Below are 15,969 nucleotides of genomic sequence, written 5' to 3'. Positions count from 1 at the left end.
AGAGAGAGAGAGCAGCGGAAGAGAAAGGGCAGAGGGTGGGAGATAAAAGAGAGAGTAGCGCATTGTTGAGAGAGAGAGAGAGAGAGAGAGAGAGAGAGCAAGGAAAGGGCAGAGGTGGGGAGATAAAAGAGAGTAACGCATTGTTGAGAGAGAGAGAGAGAGAGAGAGAGAGAGAGAGAGAGAGAGAGAGAGAGAGACAGCATTATCACAAACAATGGTCCCAGATTAGATTCAGAGGAAGGACATTAACCCTTGCCCTCATATGGACCCACTCTGGATTTTAATGCAGACTAATACCAGATCATTTCATACCGGGAGGAATTATACCAGCCAGAGGGCTGTGAAGTGGGCCTGTCATACCTTCCCTGCACCCTGGTATTTATACAGGTTAATACCAGGTGTTCTTATACCGCGGGAGAATATACCAGTCAGAGAGAGAAAATCATACCAGTGTCTTTTGTATTTCCGTCAGTAATACCAACTTATAGAGGGAGAAATTATACCAGTCCTAGGATTTCGGCTTATTTTCCTTGGACGTTGGTATTTATAGAGGTTAATACCAGGTGTTTATATAGCAAGGAAATTAACACCACTCAAAAGAATATTGAAGTTTGTATTACTCGTACGCCTTTCCCTCACTTTGATATTTCCTGCAGGCTAATATGAGGTAATATTATACTGGGAGTAATATTAGTAATTTGAGGGTAAAAAAAAAATGATATATATTACAAGTTTTCTGTATTTTGATTTTTATTTTTCATTTTACTGGGGCTAATAACATGTGATTGAGGTCAGCTGAGGGAGAACTAGCAGTCAGTGGCCCGTATTGCTACCTAACACCTTTTCCTAAGCGATTTATTTTGTTTATTCCGTCTTACTGTCCTCTTGTATATTCATTAAGTCATTCCTATACAACCACACGCAGCATAAATAGCATGCAAGTACCCAAAAATAAATGGCTAAGGAGAAGGTGCTAGGGAAATGTGAACCCAGTGGACTGCAGGCTTAAGTTGCTAAGCTCCTGCATCCCACCATCCCACCTTTCTTGGGGGGATAGGGAGGGAGTTGAGGGACGTTTGTATACCCAGGCAGTTCCACCGCCCTGTTATATCAGTGCCACCACATGAAGGCCCCCCCTCTCTCTCTCTCTCTCTCTCTCTCTCTCTCTCTCTCTCTCTCTCTTACACACACACATCAGCTCTCATTCTCTCCGACCACTCGCTCGCTTTGTTCATCGCCCACTTGCCTTTTGAAGCACTTGTCTCTCTCTCTCTCTCTCTCTCTCTCTCTCTCTCTCACACACACACACACACACACACACACACACACACACACACACACACACACACACACTTCAAAAATCACGCATCCACTCTCCCATACTCACAACTTTTATATCCAGCCACTCATCTACATCTACCCACTCATCCGCCCACACCCATTTGCCTTCCCCCACCCACTTTTATACGCCCGCCCACACAGTCCCTCTCCTCTGCACCCACCCTACCTGTCACTTACTACTGTCCAGTTATATCCGTCCACCGACCTGCCGTAATCATCTGTATTCATCCACACTCTCCCTCAGCATCCCCCTATCTACTTATATTCATCCACCCTACTTCCTACTCACACTCTTTAACATCTACCCTTCTTCCCAACCACTCACCTACTCCCACTCACTCACAGCCTACCCTCTCTTCCTCCTGCCCACCCACCATCCACCCATCCACTCCTAAGCACATTTATTCACCCACTCACCTTTTTCCTTCCACCTGCCCATCCACATCTACCCTCCCTACAATCCCATCTGTGTAAGTCCACTAATTTTCTTATTCTTTTTTTTACTCACTCTCCCACTTACACTCACAACAGTCCATCTCCGCACCCACCCACCCACCTACACCCTCAAATCCCTCGCCACCCATCCGTCCATCCACTTACACCCTCAAACCCCCCCTCTCCACCCAGCCATCCATCCACCTACACCCTCCAACCCCGCTTCGCCCACCCACCTACACCCTCCAACCCCTCTCTACCCACCCACTCACCTACCTACACCTTCAAACCTCTCTCCACCCACCCACCCACCCACCCACACCCTCAAACCCCCCTACACCCACCCACTTAACCTCACTCGATGGCCTCTTAAGCAGCGGAAATTTGAGCGCCTAAGTCAACGTGGATGGCAGATCTTGCCCCTCTAAACGGTGGGGAAGGAGGAGGAGACTCTGGGGATTTTTTGGGGAATGGAGTATTAGAGCCTGGGGACTTGGGGAAAGAGATATTCGTGTTTGAGGAAAAGGGGGAGGTGTGTAATTGAGAAAGAAGGGGAAGGTGTGTAATTAAAAACAAAGGAAGGTGTGTAAGTGAAAAAAAAAAAAAGGGGGGGAGGTGTGTAATTGAGAAAAAAAGGGAAAGTGTGTATCAGAGAAAAACAGGGGGAGGTGTGTAATTGAGTAAAAAGGGAAAGGTGTGTAATTGTGAAAAAAAAAAAGAGGAAGGTGTGTAATTGAGAAAAAAGGAGAAGGTGTGGAATTAAGAAAAAAAGGGGAAGGTGTGTATTTGTCCGTGCGACGTAGAAGAATGGCACTTTGGTTTGGATATAGGTGAGGGGCTGTAGATGGGGATGTGAGGAGGGTGGATGAAGTGGATCAGGGTGGATGAAGATTGGTGGAGGAGCTAGGGAAATGGATCGGGGAGAGAGAGGTTTGGAAACTCTGAAGTTGAAATTTGGGTCCCTGAATGTGGGAAGTTCAGGCGCTTGTGCTTGGAAAGTGGAGGGATAAGGTAAGGCTTAGAGAAGAGTTGAGGAAGAGAAGGGGGGTGGGGGATTGGAGCAGGTTGGGGAGGAGGGGGGTAGGATTGACAGGGGGTAAGGTAGGATTGAAAGGGAGGGACAAAGTAGAAAGAGGGGTAAGGCAGAGGGAGGTGCAGGGTAAGGAAGGGTTAGGGTTGAGAGGGAGGGGTAGGGTCAGGATGGATTAGAGACGGGGTTTGGCAGAGAGTGAAGGGGGGAAAGAGTTGAAAGAGGGAGAGGCGTGTTATTGAAGGGAAGGGGGTAGATAGAGAGGAGGGGCAGAATTGAGAGGGAGAGGCATAGTAGAGGGGGAGGTGTAGGTAGAGAGAAGGGAGAAGCATGGCAGAGAAGGGGAAGGGGTAGATGGAGAGGGAAGGATAGGGAGGACAGTGTCACATATGCAGCACAAAAGGGGAATTTATATGCATGCACGGTGGGTCACACAAAGCTAATACATCTCCATACGGTCTACATCAACCGTATAGAGATTGATAACTGGATTAATATTTAGTCTCCCTTGTTGCCCGGTGTGTACAGAATAGCATGCGTGTCAAATGTTGTGTGAGTGGAGGGAGTGAGGTTTGGTTAGATTTGATTGGGTTAAGGTAGCTTATGGACGGTCAGATTTGGCAAGGTAAGGTTAGGTATGATTTGCCAGGTTAGATGGAGGTGTAAAGTCAAGGTAGGCTAGGTTTAATTAGTTGTGTAAGGTAAGGTGAGGTTAGGTTAGATTGTACTAGACGTGGTTTAATAGGGTAAGAGTAGAATGGATTGGATATGATTAGGTTAGGTTAGATTGGGTTGAACATTGGCATGGTTAGAATAGGTTAAATTGAGTTAGGCGTGTGAGGTATGGGTGAATTAGGTTAGACTGAATTAGATTGGTTTAGGATAGACCAAGTTTGATTGGACTACTTAAGTTCCCCCCATCCTCCTCTTCCCCACTTGATCATGCAGAGTAGAACACACGGCACTTGAATTTTTTTACTTTAAATCTTCATTCTTAATATATAGTTATCCAGTCTTCATCAAACTTCCCCACAAAACATCCAGATATTTCACGTAATTTTCACGTTCTCGCCTTGCCACGTGATTTTCATATTTTCCTGTTGTTTTAATGGGATTTTAATGTTTGTGTTATTGCCACGTGATTTTCGTATATATATATTTTTGTGTTATTCTCACGTGATTTTCTTATATTCCTGGCCTTGACGTGGGAGGAATATTAGGATGCAGATCATAGCCCACCCACACCCACACCTACCCGCCCCCCACACACAAAAGAAAGTAATGAGAAGCACACACACACAAACATCCCACGCTTATGAACAGTTTACGAGTATATAAGGTAATGGTTCGTGAACAGAGAGAGAGAGAGAGAGAGAAACTGGGCCGGCAGGAAATGAAGTGCAACGTGTAAATGGATTTCGACATAAGAGGACATTTATCAACGCACGAGATCGAGCACCATTCGTCTCTCTCCCTCCGCCTCCTCGACCATTCTCGCCAAAACTACCAATCACGCGAAATAGCCTTGGTGGGCCGTCTTCTCCTTGACTTATGAGATTTCCTAGTGCCCCTTCTTTGGCGATTTATTTTGTCTAATATCCCTTAACGTCAGGTAGAGTATGCACGCTTGCTAGTTTTTTCCAGGGTAGAGCGCCCCCCCCCCCCCCCCAACCTCGTCAAGGTGAATGGGTGGAAAGTCTTGGTTATTTTTCGTCTCTTAAGTTATTGATGAAAAGGATGTTGCCTAAAAAAAAAATTTTCACTGGACAATATAAAGTACTGTAAAATAAATAGCATTGGAGAAAATGTTGAGAGTCACCTTTGCCTCTGAGAGTTTAAAGCAGACAATAAAGACTACATAAAGATAAAAAAAAAAAGTGCAAAATAAATAGCACAGGAAAAGTGCTAAGAGTCACATTTACCTGTATGAGTACGTATGAGCATTGTGTTACCTGTTGAAGTGTAATCTTTTTTCTGTATCCTGTATCAATGTATTCTTTTAAGGTGTTTTGTAGGACGTGTATCGCTCCGAGTGTTTTATGAGGCTGGCTGTTGTTAGTGGTGTGAAGGGCTATTGTGTAGGGAAATGAGTCAGCTTTGTGTGTGCCTATAAAAGTTGAGTTGGAAGGGAGCAGCGAATACCAGGGCGAGAAAAATGACATGGATGTGACGGAAGAGAGAAAGAGCTGAATAAGGTCAAGTTAACTGGAAAAGAGAGAGGAATTCACAGAAGTAGAGAAGGCATTGATTTTTTTTTTCTTTTTCAGTTTCTTGGATGTATCGAGTAAGGTTGTGTGTGTGTGTGTGTACCAGTATGTGTTGCTTAAATGTGTGTGTGTGTGTGTGTGTGTGTGTGTGTGTGTGTGTGTGTGTGTGTGTGTGTGTGTGTGTGTGTGTGTTTCAGAGGAGAACAAACGCACTGCAGTCTGACGTTAGCTGGTGCACTATAAATAACGCGTCCTCGAACTGAAGAGGTTAGCTGCTTGTGGCCCGTATTCTCGTCGGGTGAGGAGGCACCGTAGCACCCATTCCTCAGCGATTTATTTTTGGATACGGTTAGTTGATATAATTTTGTACGTTATTTAAGAGGAGTATGGCGATATTAGAATGATTTATATAACACAGAAGAGGGTAGCATAGCAGCGTGTAAGGAGCAAAATAAATCGCATGGGAAAAGGTGCTAGGGAGCCTCCTTAACCGGCAACTCTTATAAGTATTCAGAGAAAATAAGGCAAGGAGAAATTGTGACAGTTTAATTATATATAAGACAGGATGACATCGAGAAAAGCTACATGGTAAAGTATGGAGAGAGAGAGAGAGAGAGAGAGAGAGAGAGAGAGAGAGAGAGAGAGAGAGGTGGTGTGGGTGAAGCGAGGCGAAAGTAATGTGGTGACGGATGACCATCTCCTTGCCTCCCATCTCTCTCCCTCTCTCTCTCTCTCTCTCTCTCTCTCTCTAAGCTGATCCAGCGCTGATACCTCCTCTGTACTTTTTCACCTCCCCTTTGATTTCTTCCTTCCTCCCTCTCTTTATTTTCCTTAATATTTCTTTCTCTGTATTCGTCCGTTTCTCTCTCTCTCTCTCTCTCTCTCTCTCTCTCTCTCTCTCTCTCTCAGCTCCATAAATCGCAGCAACTGACACTGATGAGTTTATTCGGCCACAGATCATTGTCGTCAGGGTGATTTGCTTGGATTCTGTCTATCTTTCTATGTATCTATTATGCCCGTCTGTCTGTCTGTGTTTATCTATCTGTCTGCCTATCTATCTATCTGTCTGTCTGTCTGTCTTTTATTTATCTATCTAGGTCTATTAATCTAAAGCCAGATGTCTTATATCCAGAAAGGGCGGCCCCAACCGAATCGCCTCCACGTCACCCTGTTCACCAATCATCAGGCCGCCCTCCCTCCACCTCACCCACCCCTCACTCATATACCTCTCCACCCCCATTTCTCCATCTCATTCTCGGTCCCCCTCTCCCTCTCCACATATACCTCTCCACCCAATTTCTTCATCTCATCCTCGGTTTTCCTCTCCCCCTCCACTCTCCATCTCACATACACTCTCCTAGTCAGTATCTCATCCTCCATTTTCTCCATATACCCGGACCATCTCAAGGTGCATCTCCAAATGCCTCTCAGTACTTTCATAGTTCGTTAAAATCACCATATCAACACCTAGTATTTCTTTGGCTGGATCAGTCCCGATATTCAAAGCAGAAGTGACCAGCCTCATTCGCCCCTGAGTAGCATTCGGTAACCAAAAGTCCCTAACCTCCTTGCTTTCTCCATATTCGCCCATCTCTCTCTCTCTCTCGCTCTTACGTTCCCCATCCACTTGGAGCGCCCGAATCCACTTGACCACCTGGCTAAACACTCTTTTAATGATGAGGTATCTAGGGCCTTTAATTTAGTCATTCGGATTTCTTTTTTGGCAAGTCGGGATTTAAAAATGGCGGAGTTCCGGAGATTTAAAGGGCTAATTTGCATCTTGTTTCTCCCTCGCCTCCCTAATTACGCAGCCTTGGTCTTCATTAGCCTCCCTTGCTTGCTGTCTCTGTCTCTGTCTGTGTGTGTGTGTTTGTGTGTGTGTGTGCCTGCCTGTCTGTCTGTATATATGTCTGTGTGTGTGTGTGTGTGTGTGTGTGTGTGTGTGTGTCTGTCTGTCTGTCTGTCTGTCTCTGTCTCTCTCTCTCTCTCTCTCTCTCTCCATTCTTCTTCCAGAGACCTCACAAATGCCAACACAAATCACCTGAAGACGTATACACACACAGGCATTTAGAGAGAGAGAGAGAGAGAGAGAGAGAGAGAGAGAGAGAGAGAGAGGGAGGGAGAGAGAGAGAGAATCCCGAATTGAGAGAAATATCAGCTGAATAAAATCGTCCGGTGGTTGCAAGTTTAAAAACAAACAAAGCATCCTTAATCTGAAAATACTAATAGAGTTTTTTTTTTTTTTTTGTCACTCTCATCCCGGTATCTTAAGTGAAATATTTTTGCGGAAATTTTACTCCATAATAAGAGGAGCCCCCCCCCCTTTTTTTTGGGGGGGGGGGAATAAAGCATGCCTCATTGGGTATTATTATTATTATTATTATTATTATTTGAAACTGAGGATTTAACCACAGAGAGATGGGTTGTTGATTCTACGTGGTTTTTATGCCTGTGCTCTTACGTCCTTACCATAGCACTTCCTCGTGACTAGCATCCTATTCTAGTGTTAATCTTTTGTTTCAGCTCAGCATTCACGAGGGGGAGGGGGTAATTTTAGGCCAGGTTTGAGTAAAAGGGTATAGTTCAAAGTCATGAATTTATATAGATGTTGACGAGTTTATGAAGTAAGAAATTGTGGCTTTTATAATTATTGTAAAGTTATTTAATCAGCAGACGGAGATAGATAGATAGATAGATAGATAGATAGATAAATAGAGAGAGAGAGAGAGAGAGAGAGAGAGAGAGAGAGAGAGAGAGAGAGAAACGGTGAGGTGGTACTGAGCCGACAGAAATTATGAGAAGAGGTGACAGAAAAAGCTTTTGTGGAAGATGCCGCAGATCTGGGTGGAGGAGGCGAGAAGAGAAGAGAGGAAGAGGAGGGAGGAAGAGGAGAGGGGAAAAGGGTATTAGTGGAGAGAACAGATGACGGTGATGATGAAGCGGAGGAGGAGAGGAGGAGGAGGAAAAAGAAGGTGATGATGGTGATGGCGATGATGATGATGATGATGATGAGGTGGTGGAGGAGGAGGAGGAAGACGATGATGATAATGACGAGGTAGTGGAAAATAAGTAGGAGGAGGAGGAGGAGGAGGAGGAAGTAGAAGATGAGGAGTAGGAGGAGGAGGAGGAGGAAGGTGTGTAGGATGAGGACAAGGAAGATGAGTAGGAGGAGGAGGAGGAGGAGGAAGAAAGAGAGGAGAAAAGACCGCGAGTATTATTGTGGAGAAAAAGGTGTTGGTATTAGGAACAAGAGGGGATGGAGAGAAGAGAAAAACAGAAGACGAAAGATCTGAGAGGGAACGAAAAAGAGAGAGAGGGATTAGTATGAAGATGGGGAGTGAGGAAGGTGGGATTTGGGGGAGCGAGAGAGAGAGAGAGAGAGAGAGAGAGAGAGAAAGTTTTGAGGTACGAAAAACGTGAGAAAGGGCAGACGAGATGGGAAGGGAAAGGAATTTATATAAGTAAGTTTGCATAGATTATGATAGGGAAGGAAGTGGCAGGTGAATGTGTGTGTGTTGTGTGTGTGTGTGTGTGTGTGTGTGTGTGTGTGTGTGTGTGTGTGTGTGTGTGTGTGTCAATTTATCTACCTCTGTTTGTATCTACCCACCTATCTTTCTATCTCTCTATTTATCTATCAATCTGTAAATTAACCCCTTCAGTCAGAGGACATTTTATATTCATCTTTATCTTGCCTTCCTCAGACGATTTTATTCAGCTTCGGACATACTGAACTGGATGGGTTTGCATACATCCCTTATTAACCTCATTGACATCAGGGGGTAGCGGGAGGGGGGCGCCTTCACGTGGTGGCACTGATGTAACAGGGTGGCTCCACTGCCTGGCAACACAAACGTCCTTCATATCCATCCGTAGTCTTCAAAAGAGGATGGTAGATTGACAAAGAGTAGTTCCAGCCTGTAGCCTACTGGGTTCACGTTCGGATGAGCCTGGGGTTACAACTATCACTGCCCTTGTCTTTCCTTTGCTGAATAAAATCGTATGGAAGCAGGCAAAAATAAATAAGATTTTTTTTTTGTGTTTTTTTTTAAGCTTTTGAGGAAATGTTTTACGCATGTACGGTGTAGATGGTAAGCTGGTAGGTGCCGTCAAGAGTTTTTATGATGGCAGTGAGGCATGTGTAAGGGTAAATGGGCATCTAAGTGAATGGTTCACGACCGGTGTGGGCGTGCGACAAGGTTTGTGTGATGTCCCCTTGGTTGTTCAATTTATATATGGATGGGGCGATGAGAGAAGCAAAAACACGAGTAATGGCGAGGGGGATGGCGTTGGTAATTGTGATGAATGGAATATCTCAAATTTGTTGTATGCTGATGACTCAGTGCTACTTGCAAATACCAGGCAAGAGCTTGGTAGGCTAGTGCAGAGTACTGTTGATGTCTGTAAGCGTCTTGTCTTGAGAGTAAATGTTGAAAACAGTAAAGTGATGGTTATTGAGAGAGAAGGTGACTCCCAGTGTGATGTTATAGTGAATGGAAAGAGACTGGAATTGGTGAGAGAGTTCAAATACTGACTACAGTGATAGAAAGAGAGGAAAATGTGCAAAAGAAGTAGAAAGTAGAGTGACATAAGGAAGGAAAGTAGCTGGTGCTATATAAGGCCTTAAAATGAAACAGGCCTGAGTGTTGCAGCTGCGCGTGGCTTGCATGAAGAGTGTTAGTGCCAACTTTAACATACGGTGAGACTATGGTGTGGCATGAAAATGAAAAAATCAAGAGTAAGAGCAGTGGAGATTGGTACTGCTGAGGAATGTATGTGGAGTACAGAGGGTGGATAGGATGCGGAACAATGTGATTCGTGAAAGATGCGAAGTGAGGGGAAGATTATGGACACCAGAATCGAAGAGAGTGTACTGAGATGGTATGGTCATGTGGAGAGAGTGGATGACAATAGAATGGTGAAAAGGTATATCTGAGCGAATTTGAAGGAGGGAGGAGGCGAGGTAGGCCAAGGAGAAGGTGGAGGGATATGGTGGATGAGCGTGTGAGAAAGAGAGGTATGGAAGTGGGTGAGGCTAAGGGACTGACAAGAGAACGAGCTGGCTGGATGAATTTTGTGCGGAGTGTATGACCATGGATTTGGCACTCTATTTTAATGTGACAGTGTTCGGACTGGCCGTATCAGATAGGTATATGTGAAGCTACAGAACGTGGTGAAATTTTTTTGGCCTATGAGATGAAGCCAGGAATTCGAGGGCTTGAATGATGAGTGAATGGAAGCGTGGCCCATTGCACTGGGTAAACTTTGGCTATCTGGACGTTGGTACTCCTCACCCTGCCCTAGGGTGGGAAAGGAGGTCCGGGTGATGATGATGATGATAAGGAAAGAGGTAAAAATCAAGGACGAAAATTTTTGATGGCGATTATGAAGGCGGGAGGTATTAGTAGAGAATGTGACAAAGACAGGAAGAAGGGGAGGCGGGGATGAGGGGGCGAGGCGGAAAAAAGATGAGAGGATTAGATGATGAGGGTGAAGAGGGGAGGAGGAGGAGGAGGAGGAAGAAGAAGAGGAAGAGGAATTAGAAGGAGAAGAAGTAGGAGGAGAAGAAGAAGAAAAGGAGGAGGAGGAGGAGGAATCGTTTTCAGAAAGAAGAAATGAAGATGGGTAAGACAGGAGGGACTATAAATTCTAGGCGATCAGGAGATTTTGGAAAGTGAGAAGAGAATTACAGAAAAAAAAGAAAATAAATGCGAAGAATTGAGGAAGGAGAGAAGGAGAATTTGGAGGAATCATTTCCAGATGAAAGATAGGGAGACCGGATAAAAAGGAGAGAAAGAGAGAGAGAGAGAATGGGCAGAAAGAAAAATATGGAAACAGGAGGATTGCATGAAGAGGGTGAGGACTGGGAGAAAGAGAAGGCATCGTTTTCAGAAAGGAGAGATGGGAGATGTGATAAGAAGGTAAGATTAAAGAAGAGAGGGAACCAGAAGAGGGAAGACAGGGTGAAGAAAAAGGAAGATGGAAGAGGAGGATTAAGTGATGAGGGTGAAGAGGGGAGGAAGTGGAGGAGGAGAAGGAGGAGATAGGAGAAGAGGGAGGAAGAGGAAGAGGAGGAAGACTTATTTTCAGAAAGAGGCGATTGAATTGGGAAAAAACTAGAATACTGACTCGAGAGGATCTGGAGAGACAGAGAAGTGAGATGAAAGAAAAGGGTAAAAAGAGAGTGTAAAAAAGAGAATGAAGAAGGAGAAAGAGAGAAGGAGGAGAAGGAATTATTCTGAGAGAGATCAGAGGATAGGATTAAAAAAAGAGAGGGAACCGAAAAAGGGAACCAGAAGGGATAAGGTAGTTGGAGGAAAGAAAATGATGAATTAGTTGGATTAAATGAGAGTCAAGAAAGGAGGAAGAAAGAGGAATAATTAATTTCAGAAGGAAGACATGGAGTTGGGGTTGAAAGAAGAGAGTTTAGAATCAAGGAACAGTAAGATGGGAATAAAGAAAGAGATGGAAAGGAGGTGTGGATGAAGAGGAGGAGTAGAAGGAGAGAGAGAGAGAGAGAGAGTGACGAAGTGCAGAAGTGATAAATAGGAAGAAGACTAGGAGGTGTGGCATGGGTGGAAGGAGTGAGAGAGTGAGGGAAGAGATGGGGTAAAGTGTAATTGATGGAGGGTGAGAGTGAGTGAGAGAGGGAATGAGGGATTTTCAACAAGAAGATACGAGAGAGAGAGAGAGAGAGAGAGAGAGAGAGAGAGAGAGAGAGAGAGAGAGAGAGAGAGAGAGAGAGAGAGAGAGAGCTGCAAGTCCTACCAGAACCTGTCTCCTCAATTATTCATGGTAGCTGTAGTGGGCATAGAGGCCCGTGTCACCTGGGCTTGTCTCACCTGTCCTTACCTTTGTTTACCTGTGTCGCACTCCCCAGGCGGCCCTACACACACACACACACACACACACACACACACACACACACACACACACACACACACACACACACACACACACACACACACACACACACACACACACACACACACACACACACTTATGAGACACAGGTAATCGTTCATCTGTCTGTGCGCCTTTGCTCAGGGAAGTATTCTTGAGTTGACTTCAAGATAGTTACGCTTAATTTATTCCTTGTAATCCTCGTTGGCAGCATTTTTGTATCGTTATTCTCACTGTTTCTTTAATTGAAGTAGAAAGAATATGATTAAAGACATTCGGATTCCTCTCCCTGCAACCGGTGTGTCTTATGGTGAGTCAAATCGTTTGGGGGAAAGCAAAAATTGAGCAACATACTTCCGAACCCATCTCCTATGAGAGGTATTTCTTCATCGTCATTACCAACAGCGCTGCCAAACATTAACCATCATTACCCATCATTTTCCATCATTTCCAATTAATTTTCCATCATTTCCAATTAATTCCCATCATTACCCATTAATTCCCATCATTACCCATTAATTCCCATCATTACCCATCATTTCCAATCATTACCCATTAATTCCCATCATTTCCCATCATCACCCATCATTTTCCATCATTACCCATTAATTCCCATCATTTCCCATCATCACCCATCGTTTCCCATCATCACCCATCGTTTCCCATCATCACCCATCATTTTCCATCATTACCCATTAATTCCCATCACTACCCATCATTTCCCAGCATTACCAAACATTTCCCATCATTTCTCAGGGAAGGGTAAGAGCCATAAACACGACATAGAAAACGCAGAAGTATGCAGTTCCATCAACCAGGTGCTCAGTGCAATGAGCGAGGCATCCACACCCACACATCACTGAGGCCTGTGCAATTCCCGGCAACAAGACGTAACGAATGGGCAGAGTGTGCGTGCGTTCGACTCCAGGTATCACTGTAAAGGATAGCGCTGTGTAAAGTTCTGTGCTGGAGGGTTGTGGTGTTAGTTAGCGACCCTAAATTCACTGCTGCTTTATTTAGTGATCGTAAATTCACCGCTTTATGGTCAGGTGCTCAACTTGGGTCTCCGGCGTACTTCCTGCCAGCAATCTACATACCTGCCAGTTTAAAAGGCCATTCTTACCCCCACCTGTGAAGTTGGAGGGGGTTATGAATTCACCCTTTGTCTGTCCGTGTTTGTGTACAAGATGTCTGAAATATGTAGAAGATCCATTGTGACAAGTGGGAAGGTTGGGCGGGAGAGAGACACATTTTCTAACCTGTCTTTCTCTCCCACTCACCCTTCCCATATCTGAAAAAGTTATAATCGGATTCCAGTGAAAGTTGATGGACAAATGGGCAGTGGATCAGGTAAGAGTTGATGAGATGCAGGAGTAAATCGTGAATCTTATTGGCTTTGGAGGAGGTATGCGCTATCTGAGAGTGCTTTCTAGTATCACGTTATGGTTCTTCCCCGATGTCTTCTGCCTAATGGGAAATACTCTTCATGGGACTGTTTAATTTTACCCTTCTTACTCTAACTTGGCCTGAAACTGCCATCTCTCCATCTTGAATGCGGAGATGTTGCAAGAGATTACAATATGATGCCAGTCACGAAGAAGTGGGTGTGGAAAGAACGTAAAGCCATATTGTTGTCTTGTTCTGCCACTGAGCCAAGTTAAGGTGAAAAGAGTATAGTATTGTAATGTCGATAGCTCCTGCATCTCATATGGGGTCTTGGGTCCGTATTGTTATTGGTTAAGAACGCTCCGTAACGCCTCTTCCCGAGCGATTTGGTTTGCATATTACACCTTGCCATCATCTTCTGTGTTATTTAAATCATTCAAATATCACCATACTCTAAAATAACGAACAGAATTATATTAACCAGCCGTATCCAAAAATAAATCGCTAAGGGAGAGGTGTTAGGGAGCTTCCTTTACCAACAAGACTGCCGGCCTTCCACATGGCAGCAGATGGCACGAAAAACCCTCACATGTCACTGCAAGGGTACTAATAACACACCACCTATGTAATATGCTAGGGATATTTCGTGAACGAAGGATATAAAAGTAGGGGTGTTTTTAGACGTGTCAGTAAGATTAGATGAAGTAGGGGTGGGACTGTTGTTAGCATAATCAAATCTTCACAATAGTTTCCACGACAATAAAGATTTACACACACACACACACACACACACACACACACACACACACACACACACACACACACACACACACACACACACACACACACATTCTAGTGATAACCCATTGTTACAGGTCAGCATTTAAGACGGATAGATGTCGACTTTGGGCCAAGTTAGAGTGAAAAGGGTATAGGCAGCCACTTACAGGCACCCTAAATCACGCTACTCTAGGCAGCCTTTATCTCTGCTCATAAATCTGCACCATGGCTTCTTTCCCTCAATATTTTTCCCTACTTTTTGGAGTTAAGTTATGAGGACATTATTGGCTGTGTTTGTCTCTTTCTCTCTGCTATGCCCGCCTCCCGTCCCCGCTACCCACCTACTAGCCCACCTACCCCTCACCCACCTATCCACCGACGCTCTTATACCTGCCTCCACCTTTCCACCCACCTGTATCCACCTACCTAGCCACTTATATCCCCGGCAACCGTACCCACCTATCCACCTACACTCATACTAGCATCCTCTCTCCCACCCACCTACTCACCAGCATCCACCTAACTTCCTATTTATATCCCCTGCCTTACCCACCTATCCACCTACAGTCATACCTGCATCCTGTCTCCCACCCACCTACCCACTGGCATCCACCCATCCACCCACCTACTTGCCCATTTACCCATCCACGCCAACCTGAACCTTTGTACATCCTCTCCCACATAAACTCACCTTTACACACCTGCTCTCTCACCTGTCCCTTTATCCACTCATTACCCATCTACCTCCCTACCTACCTCCACCTGCAACCCCTTCACCCTCATCTATCTACCCTCACACTTGTCGTCATACTCATGTACTCATCCACCTACATTCTCTTACTACCCTGCCCACCTGCACCCATGTACTCGTACTTACCTGTCTGGACCAGCTGGCCATCCACGCTCTCTTTCTCTTTCTTTCTCTCTCTCTCTCTCTCTAACTTACTCATTAATAGCATTTCTTTTGGTAAACTGCAGTGCCTTTGCCTAATGAGGGAGAGAACACGTTGTTATGCAGATGAGGGCCACTAACTTTAACTTTACGTGAGAGAGAGAGAGAGAGAGAGAGAGAGAGAGAGAAAGGTGTGATGAAGGATGGAAGTGGAGGAGCAGGAGGAAAAGATGTAAAGAACGAACAGAGTAAGAGAGGGGGATGACGACATATGGAGAGGAGGGAGTGAGGTGAAGGCTGGAAGAAGGAGAAAAAGTTGAAGAGGACGCGAGAGAGACATGAGAGATATTGTGGAGGAAGGAGGGAAGGAAGGAAAGGAGGACGGAAGGAAGGAGGGAGGGAGGAAGGGAGGGAGGGAGAGAGAGGAAGAAAGGAAGGAAGAAAGGAAAAATGGACAGTATTGAGAAAACTTAGCTAGGGGCACAACCTTAAAGTGTGAAACTGTCATTAGAAATTGGTCTGCATTCTCTCTCTCTCACACACACACACACACACACACACACACACACACACACACACACACACACACACACACACACACACACACACACACACACACACACACACACACACACACACACATCGTTTGGCCTCGTGTGTGTGAGTGTGAGAAGGGAGTGTGTAGTTTGGTCGTGCATCATCCGTCCTGCCAATATCTTTCATGCATGCTAGATGGGAGAGAGAGAGAGAGAGAGAGAGAGAGAGAGAGAGAGAGAGAGAGAGAGAGAGAGAGAGAGAGGTGGAGAAAAGTGAATTAGAAAAAGAAGATCGGAGAGGGAAGATGATTGAATGCAGCAAGTGAGAAAGAAAAAAGAATTAGAGGAAGTTAGTAAGAGAAAGAAGCTGAATATTAAGGGAGAAGAGAGAGAGAGAGAGAGAGAGAGAGAGAGAGAGAGAGAGAGGGAGAGAGAGAGAGAGAGAAAGAAAAATAGAAAAAG

Source organism: Coenobita brevimanus, chromosome 38, assembly GCF_032717465.1.
Source record: "Coenobita brevimanus isolate Jiangsu-jjx chromosome 38, ASM3271746v2, whole genome shotgun sequence".
Taxonomy (NCBI): Eukaryota; Metazoa; Arthropoda; class Malacostraca; order Decapoda; family Coenobitidae; genus Coenobita; species Coenobita brevimanus.
Note: the sequence above shows the minus strand (reverse complement) of the source record.